Here is a 4,564-nt window from a genome sequence, read left to right as displayed (position 1 = left end):
TTGTATACATTTATAGATACATATATATATTCTCTTGCTGATGGTGCAACAGTGTATGTAGACTTGATCAACTTGAGGAGGTTGATAGTATCAGGTGGGGGAATCAGAAGATAGGATACCACTTGATAAGCTGATGATAGAGTTCTGATGGTGTTGGAGTGCAACCTGATTGTAATAGTATAGAGTATAGGATTCATTATTATTATATGTGTGTATGTATTGTGTACGTGCTCTGTCCAGTAAATGTATTCAAATTTGCTGGTATTTGACCTTGTCCTAGTGAGGCTTCCCAGGAAATAGTAAAGGAAGAGAGAGAGAGAGAGAGAGAATGAACCAAGAACCATCGCTGTGGACAGGGTAGAAGGTAATACTAATAAGTCAAAAGGGGATTGAGGAGATCGTATCACATGAGAGAGAGTGGGGAGTCACAGTGGCTCGAGTGGGTGTGTGCACATGACAACGAGGCTGAGTGTTGTAGCCGCATCCCCTAAACGTGTGACGTTGAACCCCTCTCCAAGAGCCAGAAGCGCCAAGGGTGATCTCCTAGTGAGGTATAAGCACTCTACCAAGTTGTGGGTTGGGTTGTCCAGAAAGAAGGATCAACACGACAACACCACCAACACACACACACTAATAAATTGGGGGCCTGTGTCCAGGAGAGTGAACTGACACACCCACACCCTGTCCAAGAGTGGATTTGTACACCCCTTGCTGAAATAGATACACTGTGTACTGCAGGTGTATATTCTCTCTCTTGGGAAGACTCACAGGACAAGATGGATAAGGTGCAAGCGTTTGTGGAGTCAGGCAAGCCTGAGGACTTAGAAGGTTGCTCGAGGGATCAATTGAAACAAATAGCAGAAAAATGTGGCATTAGGTTGAAAGCATCTAAAGTAGCTGGGATGAAGGATGAGATCCTGAGGCAGTTAAGAGCCAAAAATGAAGCGGCAGAACAAGGAGCCCAGAATGGAGCTGAAAGTGGAAAGGAGGATGATGGGCAGGATGAAGTGAGATCCCAGGGATCGAGTAGGAGCAGCAAGAGTAGCCGCAGTAGCAGGAGTAGCCGAAATAGGAGCTTGGAAAGGTTCCAGTTAGAGCTCCAGATGCAGCGTGAGGAGAGACAGTTCCAGCTGGAAAAGATGAAATTGGAACTCCAGATGAAAAATGAAGCCGAGATGGAAAAAGAGAAAACCAGAATAAGGGAACTAGAGTTGGAACAGGAGAAAGAAAAAGAGAAAGCAAGACTAGAGGTGGAAAAAGAAAAAGCCCAGGTCGAAAAAGAGAGAGAGAGAGAACGAAACAAATGCAGATAGAAGGGAACAGAACCTTCGCTGAACAAAGGATTGAACATGGGTTGCCAGAGAGCACCACCCATGTATCACACCCACCAGATGTTAGGGTTAGGGAGAAGGACATTCCCTTGTTTGTTCCCGAAGAGGCAGAAAACTTTTTCGAGCATTTTGAAAAAGTAGCCAGTATCAAGGAGTGGCCACAGGAGGAATGGGCCCAGCTGGTCCAGTTAAGATTGACCGGTGCAGCCAGGGAGGCATACACCCAATTGTCACTGGAAGAGTGCCAGGATTATGCCACTTTAAAGAGCAGCATATTGCGCTCGTTTCAGTTAACCCCAGAAGCTTATAGGAAGCGTTTCAGAGAGATGATCAAAGTTGGAGCATGTACCTTTGCTGAGACAGCAAGAGATCTGGAAAGACGATTCCAGAAGTGGATTGAGGCTGCCGGAGTCGGATCTTACGCTGACCTGAAGCAACTGATGGTCATGGAGAAATTCTTGGAGATGATGCATCCCGAAACGAAGTTCAAGATCCAAGAAGCAGGGATAAAGGAGGTGAAAGATGCCGCAGATAGGGCGGATATGATTACCGAAGTATACAAGAGCTTGAGGGAGAACAAAGTGAGAAGTGAGGTGAGACGCAGCAATGGCAGATCCAGTGAAGTCTGGGGAGGAAGAAATTATGAAAGACTCAGAAGAGTCTGGGGTGAGAAGAATTTTAATAAATGGGCAGATAAAAGTAAGTACCCTAAAACTCAGAAGAGTAGGTCGCGCACTTCGTCTGAAAGTGAAGGTGGAGGAGTTAAACGAGAAACTGATCGTGATCCAGGATATCAAGAGTCCAGTAAAGCTCCACAGAGTACGAGTAGTGTACCTGGCCCGAGGAACTCTCATGCGAGTGGAAAAAGTCAGAGCCACTCTGGTTCGTATAGGAGAGATTTCTCCCAGGTGAGGTGTTACAATTGTAACGGATTGGGTCACGTGATGCGAGACTGTCGTCAGGGCAAAAGAGTTGTGACCCTGGCCATGTGTGACCCCCGAAATAAATATACTAATGTGTTCCGAGGTAAACCACAGAAGGTGAACTTTGTGAACGAGAGGTATAGGCCGTTCATCAGTAAAGGTTGGATCAGTATAGGAGGCCAACCTGAGGTAGAAGTGGGTATCTTAAGGGATACCGGAGCTAATCAGAGCTTGATTACGAGAAGCCTGATTGGGAATGATCGACGGTTAGCTGGCAGGAGTAAGATGAGAGTATATGGGTTATTGTCTGAGAGTGACATGCCCGTTTGTACTGTCCAGCTAAGGTCGGAATATGTGTCGGCAGAGGTGATGTTGGGAGTATGCCCCGACATACCTATTCCAGGAGTCCAAGTGATCCTGGGGAATGACTTGTGCGGGACAAAGGTGTTGCCAAGAGTCATAGCGGAGACTGTGCCAGAGGAGTGCCCAGAAGGCCACGGCACGGGTGGGACACGTGAGAGTGTGAACCTGACTGACATCCGAGGGGATGAGTCAGGAGACCGCCAAGCTGTTGAAAACCCTGTCTCGGTAGTGATGAAGGCAGAGGTGGCCGACGAGGGAGACGCTGGAGAATATAAGACAGTGTCGATTCAACCGGTAGAAGATATCGACGTAGATATAGCGTGGCTGTTTGAGGAAGGTCCGATCCAGGAAAATGGAGTCTCGGTGAGGTCAAAAGTGCAGATGGCCCAGCCGAAGAAGAATCATGTGAAGAGAGCGGACCTGAATAGAGCCCAGACTGCTGAAATTAAGAGTCGGACGGGGAATGCAACTGTGCTGAGTAGGCATGAGGAAAGATGTGGACAGACTGAGGACGGGAGTAGAGCGTCAAGTTGTCCACGAGCACAGAGGCATCTGGATAGTAGAGTTAAGTTGTTTGAGGTGTCAGGAGTTGACATGTTTCGCAGAAAACGTGGAGAACAGATAGTGAAGAAGAGTAATAGCCGAGAAAACGAAAGGAGAAGAGACAGTATGTGTGGAGAGAGGCTTACGAGCACTCTAGGAGAGGTAGAGCGACATGTACAGTCGAGTGCTGTTGGTGCTTCCTCAGTACAGTGCTCGAAGAAACTTTTAGGGAACGAAGAAGAGTTGAAGGAGAAGAAAGGGAGTTGTATAGAGGTGAGAAGTGTGGGAAGAGGATGATGATACAAGCATGGAGGAGTAGAAGAAAGCCGAGGACTCGATGGAAGTCAAACAGGATGAGGTCTCTGATAAATGAGGAGACGAAAGGGAGGATCGTTGGTGAAGACGAGGGAGTGAAGTATGATGACAGGAGACGGAAGTATGATGACAGTAGATGGAAGTGTGAAGACGACAGAGGAGGTACAGACAGTAGATGTCTGACTCTGGACGTGAAGAGAAGAAGACGAGGAAACGGAGGGTGGAAACAATAAGTAGAGTGGACCGATGGAGTGCAGGCGTCCAAGGAGGACGGCCTAGCCAAGAGGTGCCAGAGAAGTCAGATCGTTTATGAGAAGATCATGTTTCTGGAGAGTTGTGAGCCAGATGTTGCAAGGTGCAACGAACTAATTGTAGACTCCTAAGGGAATATATCGGTTGAAGAACGAGACAGTGAGGTGGCGGATGTATTATCCCGAGCTTTGCCACTGGAATAACTCTCAAAAATAAGGGGAGGGGAGTGTTATGATCTCAGCCTGCAGGAGAAACGAGTCTCCCCTTTGAGAGTTATTCAGCAAGCCTAACCTAACCAGAAGGTCTAAGAAATATAGAGGTGATAACACACATGTAAAATAGCTGGTTGGATATGATGAACAATTTAAGATTATGGGCAGTGAAGAAGAAAACAGATAAGTGACTGGCTAGGAGATATGGACATTTTGCTGGAGGCGTGAGGCTCGCTTCTGGAGGGCTTTGACCTCACTTGAGGCCAGACATCGCAGGGGAGAAAGCCGCGCTCCATTGAGCTCCCGTCAGGAAGGAACCCCTAGTGATATATCTCCAAGAGAAGAGAAGTGTGCAGACGTACCAGCTGTGGAATCGAGCTGGGAACGTTGTGGTCTCAAGTCCTGGTCGACGAGGAGAGTATTAAGCCGCCCAGAGACATTATTGTGGGCCGTGGAAGCGCCCTGACCAAGCTCTGTCAGAGGGATAGCGCCCTCGACTAGACAATCTGTGGTAAGCACGATATACGCCAGTTCATAGTGATTGCTTGTAGTTGGTCGTGTGCCCAGCGACAGTAGCAATGTTTATTGATAAGTTAGACATGTTTTAATAAGGCAGAAGGCCTGA

The sequence above is a fragment of the Procambarus clarkii genome, chromosome 60, assembly GCF_040958095.1.
Source record: "Procambarus clarkii isolate CNS0578487 chromosome 60, FALCON_Pclarkii_2.0, whole genome shotgun sequence".
NCBI classification, from domain to species: Eukaryota; Metazoa; Arthropoda; class Malacostraca; order Decapoda; family Cambaridae; genus Procambarus; species Procambarus clarkii.
Note: the sequence above shows the minus strand (reverse complement) of the source record.